The sequence below is a fragment of the Dama dama genome, chromosome 12 (genome assembly GCF_033118175.1).
Source record: "Dama dama isolate Ldn47 chromosome 12, ASM3311817v1, whole genome shotgun sequence".
NCBI classification, from domain to species: Eukaryota; Metazoa; Chordata; class Mammalia; order Artiodactyla; family Cervidae; genus Dama; species Dama dama.
Window position 1 is genome coordinate 51,353,897 of NC_083692.1, and position 16,771 is coordinate 51,370,667.

At 45.5% G+C, this 16,771-nt stretch overlaps 1 protein-coding gene across 3 annotated transcripts in view; it reads left to right on the plus strand.

Moving 5' to 3' along the window:
- The first annotated feature begins 2,213 nt into the window (after positions 1-2,213).
- Positions 2,214-16,771, plus strand: part of FAM81A (family with sequence similarity 81 member A) — an 82,403-nt gene continuing 67,845 nt past the window's right edge. The window contains exon 1 of one of the 3 annotated variants that reach the window (XM_061158391.1): positions 2,214-2,270. The gene's annotated coding sequence lies outside the window, so the exon portion shown is untranslated. Of the gene's footprint in view, positions 2,271-10,721; positions 10,837-16,771 lie in introns of those variants that run through there. The other 2 variants (XM_061158393.1, XM_061158392.1) reach the window with 2 other exon arrangements.

A 16,771-nucleotide genomic window follows, 5' to 3' on the forward strand; every position in this document is an offset into this window, starting at 1 on the left:
GGGGTGAAAAAAGGTCAGAAGTGGTAAGTCATGGTGCTAATTCAAGGCTACTATGAAATTCCTATTGAGGAATTCAGAGTTTGAAAGAGGTACAATTAAGTGTCTTCTTACTAATGAATCTTTTAAAAATTTGGATTCTATTTATGCTAATTGATATGATTTTTAAAAAGTCAGAATAAAATGGTGTATATATGTAGCAATGGCCCTCACTTAGCAGGTCCTCTTCTCTACCCTTGAGAGTGATGGAGTCTTGTGGCAAATACAAAACACAGTTACGCTTCAAACGCAGCAGAAGTACAGGAGAGAGTTTTCTCTGTTTTATAGATGCTCTACTCTGAGGATTTTAAGGATGCAGCTTCTCTCCTAGGAAGTCAGGAATGGGTGTCCTGCAGCTCTGTATCAAAGGGAAGTGGTAGAATGGAGCTGGGACCAGGGCAGAGAGTGGAATAGTAAGGGGAGGGGGATGAGGCAAAGAAGACTTTCATGTGCCCATCTGAGATGCACACCTTACTATGGTAACCCCATGTGGACAGGCGAGAAACACTTTGAACCTTTCTTGAGACTCTTCATGATGGGCTCTGGGTTTGAATGAGTACTTTCCGATAAGACCTGCACATCTTTCCAGACATAGCAGCCAGTTATGTATGTTTCAAATATATTTTCAGTGGCAAAAACGTAGTGTGAAACTGCGTGATACTGTTATCACCATGACTTGGCATTGAATTCCATATGTATTTACTGAGTGCATACCATGTGCCAGGCAGTGGGAATCAAAGGGAAAAAAGGAAAGAAGAATCACTGAGCTAAAAGAATTCTCCCAGGTCAGAACTCCACACCACAGGTCTCAAGGTCATGCACTCTCCTTAGGCAATAGCAGTTTCAAGGGTGTCTGTTGTTATTTGACTGATGTGTCTCTTGCTGTAGGCTCTATGAGAACAGAAATCTGTTTCTCTTTTTCTTCTTCACCATTATGTATCAGGGCTAACTAAGCACAGTTTCCAGCACTTGACAAGCATCCTATAAACATTGTTCCCTGAATGTTACGGATGCATTAACCCTTTATGGGGACATTATTCCTTTTTATACGTACGGAAACGGAATATCCAAGACCACACAGAAATCACTGCTGGAGAGAGGATTCCAGAATAGCCCAGCCTGACTCCACAGCCCAGGGTCTGTGTACCAAGTCCTACTCCTTTCCCTGGATTGAAGAGGCTGCGACTGGTGGGGTAGACGGATAGGAACACCCGTACTAGGTAAATACTAGCGACGCGAAAGAGAGGTGAACCGGAGGTGGCGAGGCAGGCATAGGTGGGGGTCCCCAACTCCGCTACATCCCGCCCACGGACAGGAAGCAAAATTCTGAGTGGATCAGCTTGTGCATCCTGCTTAGAATCCACATTGAGAGGAAGGTTGGAAAGAGTTAGGACGCCCTGGGAAGGGGATGAGGTAGAAGGGAGAAGGAAGGGAGGTGAAGAAGACGGGCGGTGACAGATCTTTCTTGGGTTCGCGTCTGCTGCAATGAGACACCATCCCTGGTCCCAGTGGCGAGTGTCAGGGTGATTCATTAAGATGTCACTTGGCCGCCTCGAGGGTTACTTAGCTCCCCTGCACAGGTGGGGCGTCAACGCACAAGCTGTTTCCCAGACAGTGGCCTCATAAAATAACTTCTCCCCGATGTGGAAGAAAGAGGGTGGGGGGAGATAATAACGCTGTTTGTGGGAAAGAGGTTTGGTAAAGAAGGGACGTGAGGGCTCTGAAGAGAATTACACTGCAGCCACCACGGCTATTAATCAGGCACCATTTCAACACCTCTGCCTTCAAGTCAAGCAGCCCTACAACAGGATTTATTTTCCAATAAGCGAAATCCCCGCCCGCCGACTCGGAGTCGCTGGGTTTCGAGCTGGGTGGGAAACAGCAGCCGGAGGAGAGGCTATTTTGGGTGTGGGAACGCAGAGGGAGGAGGGGCGGCGCCGCGGGGCCGGGCGCGGGCGCGGGGAAAGCCTCCAGCTCGGGCTGCCACGGCAACCGCGTCCAGGCAACGCGCCCGGAAGCCGCTCGGGCGGCGCGCGGCGGCTCGCGCCCCCCGGGAGCCGCGAACCCGGCCGGGCCGCGCGCCGGGCCAGGCGGCAGGCGCGCGCTGATTGGACGGCGCTCCCCGCGGCGCGGGCCCGCAGCCGGGCGTCCCGCTCAGCCCGCGCCAGCGGCCGCCGCACCCAGCCGCGCCGGCGAGGACATGGGCAGCCGCGGCGCGCCCGCCCCCCGCGCCGGTGAGTGCGGCGTCCCGGACCGCCGCCCGGCCGCCTCCCGTCCCCCGTGGCGGGAGCGCCCGGGGCCCGCCGGTGACCTTGGGACGGCCCCCGGGGTGAGGTGGGCCAGGCTTGGGCGAGAGAGAGCTGAGCGTGGCCCATGTGACCTACTGCCGCCGAGAGGGTTAACTGCATGCTGACGCGAATGGATGAAGTTGGGCACCGGGCGCGACTGGCATTGCATTTTTGCGGGGGCCGGGGGAGGTTGCATGCTGGCACACCAGCAGAAGCCCCGAGGGACTGTTTGGGGGCGCTGGGGTGGAGCACACATTGCCAGGGGGCAGTGTTCCCAGTCAGCTGTCCCGCTACTCAGAGCTGAGTGACCTTCAGTGGCTTCATCTCTCTGCCCCCTCCCCACCCTTCTCTCATCTTTAAAAGGAGGGGCTCGGGTTCTTTGCAGTTCCGGGGTGCTGCCATGGTACTGTGAGCTGAGAAGGGTCCCCCAAGTACTGCAGGTGCCGGACATACAAGCCTTAGCCATGCTAATTCTACCAGGAGTTTCCATTAATTTGCTCTCAAAGTGGTAAGATATGTTATCATTTTGTGAAAGATTGTGGAGAGAAAGCAGTGGCTTGATTAGAGAGTGGCTTCTCATGATGCCCGGGTAGCCTCTTGGGTGCTCTAAAGTCGTGAAGAAAAGCAGGGTTAAAGCTCCTGAGTTCTTGTTTCCTGTAGTTAATCTAATAGGAAAGTTTGTATTTGAACAGGTAGAATCAAAACCCAATAGTGGCAGGCAGCAGCAAATTAAGTGAGTCATTTGTTCAGTATGCACGAGGTTGTGTGTGTGCGCGCGCGTGCTTGTGTGGCTGCGCTCACGCCCTCATCTTAAAGTCTGTGTGTCAGTGTTAGAAATTATTTCATAGGAGTAAGCAGAAATAATGCTGGAATGATTTGAATCCACAAAAGTGCAGCTCTCTGAGAAGCAAGGGTGAATGTTTGCTGCTTGTTCTTTTAATGAGTTGGATTTGTGAAGGTAACTAGGCTTTTACTGAGAAACCTCCCTAGCATTTGCCCACCGGGGTATGTTGGGGGTGGGTGGGTAGTAGCGCTCCCGAGACTCAGTCAGTTGTATCACCTCTTCTGTCCTTGACGTTGGCTGGGGCCCCTTTCTATATTCTCAGTTCATGAATTTCTCTCTTCCTGGGAGAGGGGAGGGAGGCAATGCCCTGTCTGGCTTTCTGCTCCAAAGCAAACCTTGATATTCCTTCTAGTGTGATTTCATCTGTATAAAAATGTGGTCTGGGAAGACAGATTTTTCAATGTTAATGAATAAGCTGCTGCGAGCTTGTTTACCCGAAGGTTTAGTAATCTTAAATGGTTTACATATTAGAAATCTGATAGCATTCAGATACCAAATCATTACTGCCCAAGAATCCTGCCACTAAGCCCTAGGAATCCTTAAATGAATCACACCTCATTACCCTTGGATCCCTTAGTAACAAACTATTCAGCCTCCTGTCCTGAGGCTGCTAGCCTGTGTGTCTCTCCAGCCTGCCTTTCAGTCTCTTGTTTTTGTACCTCCTGCAGCCACCTGCCTTTGTGGTCATTTTGCTGCAGCTGAGTCCATTTCCTGTCCTTTCCCTAGCTCCAGAGGCTGAGTGAACAACTACCCTCAGAACATCCCTCTCTCATCTCACTGGGGCAGGGACTGGGTTTTCTCTTGCTTCCCAGTGCTGCCTCCAAACCATTAACCCATCCCTGACAGTCTTCTGTCTACAGTTCCTGCCATATGCTTGTGCTCCATACCCTCCTTGTCTGGGTCAGCGCTTGCCCAGCCTAGTGGCTCTTCAGGATCACCTGGAGCACTTTGAAAAACATGGCACTGCAGACTCTCCCAAACAGCGCATTAGAATCATCAAGGTTGGGAGGACCTAAACATTTTAATTTTAAAAACAAACCTTAAAAGAAGGAAGAGGAGGGGGAGGAGAGATGGGAAGGGGAAAAGAAAGCTCCCCAGGTGATTCTGATATACACCGGAGTTTGGGAATTAACTACAAATTGGTGCTTGCCAAGGGCACTTGCCATCGGCCCCTGTAGGGATTGAAACCAGTGCTGCTGCAACCAGGTGACCTCTGACATGCCCTAAAGGGAGTTGGTGGGGTGGTGGGGGTGGTGGTGGATAATGGGAATGAGGCAGTCTGTGCTTTGGGAAAACTGGCAGAACAGGTCTTCGGATAGTTAGATATTTTCAGGAACTGATTTTATGAACCTAATCCTTACATCTCCTCATATTTAGAAAAGCACTTAATCCCTTCATGGTGACATCAACTCTTTGTGACTAGCAGAAAACCTTTGCAAAGATAAGTTTTTGTTTGTGTGAACTCCTCCTTTACCAAAAAGTGAACTGGTGTGCCAGTTGATCAGTCGGGTCCAACTCTTTGTGACCCCATGGACTGTAGCCTGCAAAGCTCCTCTGTTCATGGGATTCTTCAAGCAAGAATACTGGAGTGGGGTTGTTATTTCCTTCTCCAGGGGATCTTCCCGACCTGGGGATCGAACCCAGGTTTCCCACATTGCAGGCAGATCCTTTACCTTCTGAACCACCAGGAAAACTTCACCAAAGTCACATATATTGACCTTCTCCCACTACCTCTTTGGAATAGTTTCTCAAAGCTATCTGAAGTACTGTCTCCCGGGCTGTCCTCTTTCTGTGCCAAATAAAACTCAACTCGAAACTCTCACATTGTACATTTTTTCTAAGTCAACAGAATCATTTCACTTGATGCTACAAAAAAATTAACAAACAAACATGATTAATTACTTGATTCTCTTTTCTACCTTGTCTCTTGCCAGTGATTTTGGTGTTTATTTTGAGGTTCTGTTAATTCACTGAGTTCCTGAAGGTCATTCATATCAACTCCTGTGGCTTTCGTTTCCATATCAATGGCTCACTTCTTGGACTTGTGTAGTCAGGGGAATTTTTTCCACCTTCAAGATCTGCAACTTGGATGTCAGTTTTCTTGGCTGATTTTTCCCACCTACTACACCAGACTAACCATCACTGAGGACTCTGGTCCCTTAGCCACTTGCTGTTCCAATCCTTTATGGCTCTGTTTCTCTATTTGGAGGATATACTTTCCAGCCATTTTGGTTTTGTCTGGAATCCCAAATCCTTTCTCTTAACATGTTGGGCTTCTCATGTTCCAGTCGTCAGTCCAAAATCACCCTCATCATCTGCTTTTTCTTCTCCCAGTCTGCCATGTTATCTGCCAAGTTATCACAAAGACCTTTGCACTGGTTCCACTGCAGATTTATGCTAGCTCTAATTTCACCTAGGTCTTACTTTTCTGCTAAAAAAGAAATCCATCTTTTATAAAATCCCAGCTGCATTTCTTTAGAGGTGATGCCAGACTTTTCCATTCCTTAAACATCCAGTCAGTTTCCTTCCTTTTTTTTTTTTTCATTGATGAGATTAAGGATGTTTACATTGGAGCTAACTGCCCTCTGCTTTAATGTAAGTTTCCACTGTACCCTCTTCACTACCCCAAGCATTCTTTTTTTTAATATATATATATATATATTAGTTATTTATTTGGCTGCATCAGGTCTTAGTGAAGCATGCGGGATCTTTTAATTGAGGCATGTGGGATTTAGTTCCCTGAGCTGAGCCCCCTGCACTGGGAGTGTGAAGTCTTAGCCGCTGGACCACTGGGGAAGTCCTTAAGCATTCTTTCTTAATTCTTCTTTGACCTTCTTTATTTTCTTCATCTGAGGAAGAAAATGTCTATCAGTCCCTTACCCACGATTAACTTGTGTACTCTGCATGCTCCATCCTCTGGATTTTCCCCATTCCTTCTTGCCTCTTTTGGGAACTTGGTCCATTTGTTATTCCCTTTCTCTGATTTCTTTGGTCCCTCCTTACTCAGTCCCAGCCTTCGAGTTCCGCTTTTAGCCAGGTTTTGCTCAGCTCCCCCAGATGCCTTCAGACTTCCATTTCCAGCCCTGCCTTCTGAATTTCATTCAGAATTTTAAAAAAGGATTTTATTTGTTTATTTTTAGCTGTGCTGGTTCTTCATCGCTGCACGATCTTTTCCCAGGTTGCGGAGATCGAGGGCTACTCTCTAGTTGCGGTGCATGGGCTTCTCATTGCGGTGGCTTCTCTTGTTGTGGAGCAACAGGCTCTAGGGCGTGCGGACTTTAGTAGTTGTGGCTTTCAGACTCTAGAGTACGGGCTCAGTAGTTGTGATTCACAGTCTTAATTGCCCGCGGCATGTGGAATCTTCCCAGACCAGGGATGGAACCCGTGTCTCTTGTATTGGCAGGTGGATTCTTTACCACTGAGCCACCAGGGAAGCCCCATTCAGAATATAATACCCAGAAACCCAGCTATTTTGTCTATAAAGAGCTCTTCCTCCTAGCTTCCTTAATCTTTTTTCCTTTTTTAACTTTTTATTTTGAAATAATTCAGATTTACAGAAAAGTCGCAAGAAAGATTTAAATAATTCCTGTATACTTTTCATCCAAAATTCTATAAATATAACTGTTTACCACACTTGCTTTTTCTTTCTCACGCACTCTCTCTCTACACACATACACACACACACACACACACACACACATCATGCACAGACTCGCACATATATGTCATTTTTCCTGAAATTTCAGAGTAAGTTATAGACATGATGCCCCTTTACGTCCCTCTCCAATATGTCAGTGTATAGTTCCTTAAAAGAGAGACATTTTCTGACATAACAAGCATCAGAATTAGTACATTAACATTGATTCTATTGGTACTATTGTCTATTCTATAGACCTTATTCAAGTGTCACCAAAAGTCCTAATAACATGTTTTAGAGCAAAAGAAGGGGGAAAATCTTAAAAAAAAAAAAAAAAAAGCCTGCTACTTGTCCAGGATCCATTCCAGGACCCTGTGCTTTTCTAGTTGTCTTGCCTTGTTCACTGCCTTTATTCTGGACAGTTCCTCAGTCATTCTCTTGTCTTTCGTGATCTTGGCACTTTGGAAGGGCAAGGCTGGTGGTTTTGTAGAATATCTTTTAACTTGGGTTTGGAGTTCTCTTGGAGGTAGATCCAGGTTATCCATCATCAGGGAAGCATCCTAAAGGGATTTACCATCTCCCTCTTGGGGCACTGACATGATTTCCGTGCTGTCATCACGCTCTCTGTGACCTGCTTTTGCTCTCTTGGGTTATTCTGACTTTTCTGCTCTTCACACCCCTACATCCAGCCGGTTGTTGAGTGTTGCAGTGCTCCCTGCAGCATCTCCCTCCTTGTGTCCCCTCCTTTCCATTCCTCCTTTCCATCCTGTTGTGGAGTCAAGGCCTCTGTACGCGGTCGTGGTGACCGTTTAGCATGGCTTACCACCAGGAGCCCAGGTCCGTGGTAGTTTTCACCAGGCTGTACTTCCTCTGCTCTTTCCTCCCTCCACCCTTTCTCAGCCTGTCCTGCCTTCACTTGACCCACCCCTTTGAATATTCCACTCACCTGCCGGAGTCTCAAATGCATTTCTGGCTGGCCCAGTTCAAACCCATCCTGCCTCTTGCCTGGAGGCAGCCCCACCCCTCAGCTAGTAGGAGCTTCTTCACTCCTGCACGGTGGCTTGTCTGTTCTAGTTCCCTGTTGAAGCGAAGCTCTTGCGTGCGGGGGCTGTGTCTTATTCAGCACTGCAGAGGCTCAATGAGTATTTGTTGACTGGACTAACTGACTTGATTAAAATCATTAAGCGAAGGCGCAGGCTGACCTTAGAGTTATCTGCCATGTGGTACATGGTGGTGGGTGTGAAACCTCTGCTTTACTCCAGGAGTCAGGTGGGTGTGGGCTCAAAATAAGGCCTCTTTGCAAAATGATACGTAATTCAGAAAGGTATTTCCATGTTGTAAGTGGAGTAAATGATTCTCTCCCGATGACATCTTAACTTTGCATCTACGTGTCAAGACAAACAGAGGGCAGATTGGCTTGAAAAAGAGTAGAGAAACCTACCAGCGTATTAAAAATGGTCCATCTATTTCTTCACACCCCAAGTGAGCAGCGGAATGTGTGAGGAGCAGCTTCTCAGGCTCACATCCTCCCTCGAGCCCTGGAACCACCTGTTCTCTCCTCCCTATTGTCTGGCTGACTCTTTTCCCCTGCTCCCGCCAGCACTGGCTTTCTCCCTCCACACTCCCTTCACTGTCTCCTCTTCCTTATTTCACTCTTTCTGCCTGTTCCTATCTCTTAATAAATCTTCTGTGTTCTTCCCTCTCCCTAGTTTGATGATTTTATTTTTTGACTTCTTGGATACCGTTTGACATTCCGTGGGTTTTTAACATAAAAACAGGTGAAAAAGGATAAAACAATGGCTTTGAACTTCAGTGGGTTTTTTTTTTTTTTTTTTTAATCCCCTCCTCTCCAAGGGTCAGGCTTCCCAGGTGGCACAGTGGTAAAGAATCCACCTGCCAATGCGGGAGACCCGGGTTCTTCCCCTGGTAAGGGAGATCCTGAGGAACAGGAAATGGCCACTCAGTCCAGTATTCTTGCCTGGGAAATCCCATGGACAGAGGAGCCTGGCAGGCTCCTGGCAGTCCATGGGGTCACAAAGAGTTGGACGTGATTGAGCACACACACACCCCCAAGCGTCGGTAGTTCTTGGTATTTGAAAATGTAGTTATCAGTGAAAATGAAATTTTGGTTTTTCTTTGCCACACAGTATGTGGGATCTTAGTTCCCCCAACAAGAATCAGACCTGTGCCCTTGAAGTGGAAGCACAGAGTCTTAACCACTGGACTGCCAGGAAAGTCCTAAAAATGGTTTATTTGATTATCTTTCTGCTACAGCAAGAAAATTACCGGGAACATACTGGTTGATAAACATCGAAAGACCTGAAGTTTTCAGTCTCTGTTAAGGCAAAATTGGTATTTGTGCTTAACAATCTGATTGCAGGATGGTGAGTTGGAGGTTACTGGAACCACAGGATTCCTCCCTGTGGTGTGCCTCACTGGCTGGCTGCGGTCAGCCTTTTTTCTGTCCTAAGAATGCTTTTGTGTGGATGACGTCTTTGGACAGAGTAGCTACAGAAGTGAAGGCAAGAGATCCTGCGGCTTGGCTGAGTGGGGCTGGAATAACAGGCATGTTTATGTGGGAGAGAATGAGTAGGGTTGATTTTGTACTATGAAATTCTTAAAATTGTTTTACCAGGAAGATGTTATTCAGAAACCCCTGGGGCCTTCAGCTCCTTTTTTGTTTATTTCAGATTTCTCCTCCCCCCCCCCCCCGCCCCCCAGTTTTAATTATCTCTAGAAGAGCTCAGGAGGCCTCCTATGCTCTCTCTAAAATAGTTATAATATTAATATGCTGAACTCAAGTCATTCCTCAAAATAAAAGAGTCTCTCACAGACCCCTGTGTTCAGCAGAGAAGTCCAGCCCCTTCCCCCTGTGTGTGAGGAAAAGGGCAGAGACCGGAGGCTGGATCTTTCTTCCCATCCCCAATCCTTAGCTCTTCAGCCAGAGATTCGTGTCGGGTAGAACCCCGGAGTCACGACTAGCGTTGTGTCTGCGTGAGTATAGAGTCATGATGCCTTCCCTTCTTCTGTTCGATCCTGGATGCATCGGAGGTGGAGGTGGTTTAGGAGGGAGGGAGTTTACACTGGTTTTTAATAATACTTTTTCTGTTCTAGCTGGTGCATTTGGCAGATTCCCTTTTTAACACTTGGTAATGTGTCTTCTGTAATGCCTTCTCTAATGCTAGAAAGAAAAGTTGCCAAATATAGCTGTTGATCATACTAAAACACCTGAAAGGTGATACGAACGCACTTGTGGTGTGGGTGTGGGCATGGGTGAGAGCCCATCCTCATTGCAGGGCACCCTGAGCAGCCTGCCGAGCTCACAGCTGGAAGGGATCTTGAGTCAGCAATTGATATGTCACTTGGGCAGGGCCACCCGCTAATTGGAACGATGGGCCTTACAAAGGAAGAACCAGCAAATGAAGAAATGTTTATCAGCGTCTGTGTAGGGACACTGTACTGGACTTCCGGGGGTTACAGACTTACAGGGTATGTAGTCTTTGGTGCCCCCCAGCAGCTCAGCTGGGGAGCCAGAATCCACGAGAAGTTCAAATAACAATAGAAGATTTAAATAGCATTTCAAAATAGCTGTTATTAATAGATGGGAACAGAAACCAATCTGTTTTTGCAGGGGATCTCCTAAAATTGTTAGCATCATTTTAAGCTGTGCAGAGTGGATTAGAGCAGCATCATGGCCATTCCTTGGGTTCCAGGGGTCCGGGTGATTTCAGTTTCCACTCATAATCCCCACTGGACCTGCCAGAGGTCACATGTGTGCTGCATATTTACGGGATCCCATTTACGGGATCCCCTGCCTTGACCAGAAGGCCACTGTAAATGCTTTGAACATTTTAAAGTTCGTTTTTGCAGGGGTCAGAAATACAGCCACGTTTCACCTTTCCACTCTCAACAGAATCCTGGTGAATGCACTAGCGTGGAGGGGAAAGGAAGAATTCTTGCAAAGTGGAATCAAGGCCTTTTGCACAAAAGCAATTGGAAATATCTGCCTTGGGACCCCGTGGCAAAGTTAGGTAGGGTGGAAATCTCACCCTCTCCCTGGAGCCTAATGCATTTGGAATGCTGTGCTGGTGGTTCTCCCTGGGCAGCCCAAAGCCTGAAATACGGGTGATCAGGGGCTTCATGAGGGCTTTAATGAGGGTCCTGGGCTCAAGTCTCATTTGGTGCCCACAGGTGTGTGCTAAGTCACTTCAGTTATGTCCGACTCTTTGTGACCCCATGGACTGTAGCCTGCCAGGCTCCTCTCGTGGGATTCTCTAGGCAAGAATACTGAAGTGGATTGCCATTTCCTTCTTCAAGGGGATCTTCCCAACCCAGGAATTGAGCCAGGTCTCTTAAGTTTCCTGCATTGGCCCACAGGGAATGGGTACAAATTAGCAAACTGGGAGTTATTCAGTTGATACAGAATTTCAGTTTTAGAAGATGAAAAAGTTCTAGAGATTTGTTGTATAGCACTGTGTGAGTAGTTAACGCTGTGCTGTAAACTTACAAATGTTTAAGGTAAATTTTTTAATATGTTTTTAACCACAATAAAAATTTAACAGTAAACTTACTTTAACTAAACCATTTTGTCTTTTAAATGCAGGATCAGGTATGTTTCCTTGGTTTTGATAGCTGGAAATGGGCAATTTCTGCAGTTTTTGTTTGTGTGTCTTCTCATTGGTTCATTCTTTTATGCAACAAATTTTTACTTAAAGTTTTGTCTTGAAAATAGCATACTCATTGAAGTATTTTGAAAAGAAGGAAAAGTAGAATAGAAATGTACCCAGTGCCATTGTTTATATATTGATTTATTTCTTTCCACTATTTTAAAAAAACATTATTGCAATAGGACTTCTAACTGGAACCCCTGCCACAGTCTCCAGAATGGCTGAGGGATTTCTGGGTTGCTGGGGTAATGTGCTGTTGAAAAAAATGTTAGGCTGTGTAAGGTAAGCTTCATTTGCCATTGACCTAATGTGTCCAAAGAGGGACGTTTTGGTGTGAGGATGCCCAGCATCCTAGAGGCTGTGTAAGGCTTTTTGATGGGCTTCCCAGGTGGCACTAGTGGTAAAGAACCCACAAGCCAATGCAGGAGGTGCTGGAGACACAGGTTCCATCCCTGGTCGGGAAGTTCCCTGGAGGAGGGTATGGCAACCCACTCCAGTATTCTTGCCTGGATAATCCTTGGACAGAGGAGCCTGGTGAGCTATAGTCCATAGGGTTGCAAAGAGTCAGACACCACTGAAGTGACTTAGCATGCACACATGCAAAGCCTCATAACATTCCATCCTTTGTGACTTACCCAGATTTCCCCCAGATCCACCTCAAAACCATATTGCATCTACCTCCTAAAGTATGCCAACCCAGTATATTTTAGTAAAGATGCTCATTTCTTCTCCAAATTTCTGGCCAGGTGTTGGGAGAGGGAAACTGCCTGTCTTTAAGTAGGAGACAGGGGGTGCTTATTTATGCACATAATTCAGAGACATTCCCCCAGTCTGCACCCTGTCTTAATTTATGGAAAGCTCTTTGACCCTCTTATCAATCTGGATACTTTGGCTTTGAAAGTCATCATCTCTGGCCTCAGTTGCACAGCCCTCTTCCTCTTCCTTTTACTGAAAACACTTCATTTGCTCAGATACGGGCTTTTCATACCACAGAACAGTATTAGCTATGTGGCACAGGGTGGCCACAGGTGTGGGTTGGGAAAGCAGCCCCAAGTCACAGGAGCATGCAGGCATGCAGAGAGGGGCCCCGGGTGTCCGATGGGAGAGGGATGGAGGCAGGTGAGGGTGGCCTGTGCACGGGAGGGCCAGTAGGTGTATTGTCCTTGATGACTCATCCATCTGTGCTGGCCCCAGGTTGGGCGAGTGCCCCACTTTGGGGAGGTAGAGGAGAGGGAGGTGGCAGGGGTAGAATTTAAAAATTTATGGGGTCCTCTAAATAAACTGTTTGCACCACCTAAATTGTGGTGCCATGGAGTAAAGCTCGGTTTCTAGGCCCTGGTTATGGTTTTATATAGTACTGAAAATCCACTTTCAAATCTTGTTCTTTTTAAAAAAAAAAAAACCCTAACATGATAGGTAGTAAATCTTTTCTGTGTTACTTCATACTCTTTGTAACCATTATTTTAAATAGCTATAGATATCCTTTTGAGTGGAGGTGCCATATTTTAATTTTCATTTCAGTTCAGTTGCTCAGTCGTGTCCAACTCTTTGTGACCCCATGGACTGCAGCATGCCAGGCTTCCCTGTCCATCACCAGCTCCCAGAGCTTGCTCAAACTCATGTCCATCGAGTCGGTGATGCCATCCAACCATCTCATCCTCTGTCATCCCCTTCTCCTGCCTTTAGTCTTTCCCAGCATCAGGGTCTTTTTCAGTGAGTCAGTTCTTCCCATCAGGTGGCTAAAGTATTGGAGCTTCAGCTTCAGCATCAGTCCTTCCAACGAATATTCAGGACTGATCTCCTTTAGGATCGACTGGTTGGATCTCCTTGCAGTCCAAGTGACTCTCAAGAGTATTTTCCAACACCACAGTTCATTTTAATTTGCTACTCTTTTATTGGTGGACATTTAACCAATAGATGTTTATATAAATGTTAACGTCTAGATAAGATCACATATTAAGTATGGAAAAAGGCATGAAGGGTAGAGATTTGCTGGAGATTAGATACTATTGCCTTATAATTCTAATCTGGTGCTCCCTAGAATGTACAGGGCAAGTTTGAGTTCTGTGCATGTCCTTGAAGGACTAACAGTTTGACTCCCTTCAAGCTCATGATCTTTACAGATTTGTGTTTTTTTAAGGAGGGGGCAGGAGGAAGTACTTTCTTTTTCGGTGATATAATGACAAATAAATTGAAGAAGTAAAATGTTATACATTGAGTTGAAGCCTCCTGTAGTCCTCTGTCTCCCACTCAGAGATGAATATGACCCTGATTTGGCGTTGGTCATTTCCTTGTTCATCTTTAGATATTATAGATTTGGCAGGTTAATTGGCACATTTTAAACCTTTATGATGTCATAAATGTCAACCTCTAAAATGTCATCATCATGTCCATATCCTTCTTCAGCTTGCTTTTTTAATATGCTTGTGAGATTCACTCATTTTGGACTTGTCATTGTAATCCAATTTTTCCACAACTGCTAGTTCTTTCATTCCATGACTATCACAGTTTATCCATCCATTTGCCTAATGATGGGTGTTTAGTTCCCCTCTCTGCCCACTTTTTTGCTTTTAGAAGACAGTGCTGCCTTAAGTATTCTTCTAAAGGTCTCCTGTGGTCGTGTGTGAGAAGCTTTTGGGGCAGTTCTTAGCAGTGAAATTGTTGGGCCATGAGGCTTGTGTATCTTCAGCTTTCCTAGATCTTGAAGATTACTTTCCAAAGTCATGGTACTGACTCACATTCCCACGTGGTGTTCCTGTTGTCCCTAATGTGTCCCATGTGTTCCTGTTCACACTTCACCTGCCAATCTGATGGGATAAATTGGTATTTCTTGTGTTTTCATCTCTTGCAGCAAACTAGATTTATTTCATAATTTGCTTCTACTGGCCAAAACAGAGCCAATGTTAGAAAAAAAACCTGTTAAAATTCTTATTCTTTCTACAGTATCCTTTTGAGATTTTTCTAAGCAAGGAAACCATTTAGATATCTATTAACAGACTTAAACGTTAGATTATGACATAGTTATTCTCTTCCCAGTAAGCAGAACCACACCCTATATAATTTGGTGTCATAATCCCAGGTGACTACACCTGCTGGCAGAGACCAGGTAATTGCCACTCAGCTGGTCTCTGCTGTATTCTGTTGGTTAAGAGCAAGTCACAGGTTCCTCCACACTCAGGGGAGGGTTTACACTGGTATGAATTCCTGAAAGTGAGGAGCATGGGGGCCACCTTCATAGAAGCCTGGCTTTCACAATAGGTACCATGTTGTGATCAGCATGTTTCAGCATCATGGTTTAAATATTCAGCCCTATTAGGACAGTCAGAGACATTCAGATTTCAGAAGACTGACTTATCCAAGTCCAAGTCTCATCAAAGGTGTCATGTCAGAGTATTAATTCATGATAAGAGTAACTGGCTGTTAGCCTGGGCCTCGAGTTTGCTGATTCCTGTGTCTTTTCCTTTTACGCACATCCACACTGGAAACTAAATGATGTGCTTGATGAGTGTGGGCTCAGGGCAGGAGGAGTGAGCAGGATCTTCTTAGTGGTCCATGTCACTGAGCCCTGAGAGCTTAATGCATCCCTCTCCAAAAGAGGGTTCTTCCTGCTGCCCCAGGTTCTTGGAAACACTGATCAGTTTTGCCTCTGTACTCTGCTTTTCCTAGACACGCTGTGTGTACCATCTCCCTTTCTGGTTGCACATTCCTTCTTTTGTCAGAATATAATTCAATTGATTAAATTCAGCATTTTGAAATGACTTCGTTTTAGTCCTCTATCCTTGAGATTCATTCACCTGGCAAACACTTATTGATCAGCTACGTGCTGGGTGCTGGGGATTGAGCTGTGGACAGCACAGCTTCCCATGGAGCTCACAGCATAGAGCCCAAGACTGACAGTGAGCCAGTGATCACAGGTGTGGTGACTGTTTGCCATGTTTCACTTGTAAGCGTTGGCAGGATCTTGGGTTGTTCTGACAGATCTGCTGACTTTATCCCTTCTTGATTCTTCAGGTTTCATGGTCAGAGTCTCATCTAAACTTCAGTTTTGGAAGTAGCTTGCAATTTGCCCCACTGACTTTTTAATACTAACTGTGTTATTTCATAGAACAAGGGAAAATAAGAGACCAAAAAGTTGAACCAAACCCTAATTAGAAATAGTATTTCAGTGTAAATATCCATCAGTCAGAAGCTGCCTAACACTGACAGTATGTCCATTTAATGGAATATTATGCAGGCATTAGAAATTTTGATATGTATCTTCATATATTGATACAAAAATGTTCAGGATATAGTATCATTTAGGAAATGCAGGGTACTTATAGAGTAGGATGCCATTTTTTTCAAAAAGGAAAAATTATATATATCCTGAAAATAGATCTCAAAAAAAGGTAAGCTGATATAAACATTGGCAGTTACTGAGTGGTGGTTTTCAATTTGTTCTTCATGCATTTATGTAGCAGACTGTGGCTCAGATCATGAACTCCTTATTGCCAAATTCAGACTTAGATTGAAGAAAGTGGGGAAAACCACTAGACCATTCAGGTATGACCTAAATCAAATCCCTTATGACTATACAGTGGAAGTGAGAAATAGATTTAAGGGACTAGACCTGATAGAGTGCCTGATGAACTATGGACGGAGGTTCGTGACATTTTACAGGAGACAGGGAGCAAGACCATCCCCAAGAAAAACAAATGCAAAACAAAATGGCTGTCTGAGGAGGCCTTACATATAGCTGTGAAAAGGAGAGAAGTGAAAAGCAAAGGAGAAAAGGAAAGATATACCCATTTGAATGCAGAGTTGCAAAGAATAGCAAGGAGAGATAAGAAAGCCTTCCTCAGCGATCAATGCAAAGAAATAGAGGAAAACAACAGAATGGGAAAGACTAGAGATCTCTTCAAGAAAATTAGAGATACCAAGGGAACTTTTCATGCAAAGATGGGCACAATAAAGGACAGAAATGGTATGGACCTAACAGAAGCAGAAGATATTAAGAAGAGATGGCAAGAATACACAGAAGAACTGTACAAAAAAGATATTCACAACCCAGATAATCACAAAGGTGTCATCACTCCCACTCACCTAGAGCCGGACATCCTGGAATGTGAAGCCAGGTGGGCCTTAGGAAGCATCACTACGAACAAAGCTAGTGGAGGCGATGGAATTCCAGTTGAGCTATTTCAAATCCTGAAAGATGATGCTGTGAAAGTGCTGCACTCAATATGCCAGCAAATTCGGAAAACTCAGCAGTGGCCACAGGACTGGAAAAGGTCAGTTTTCATTCCAATTCCAAAGAAAG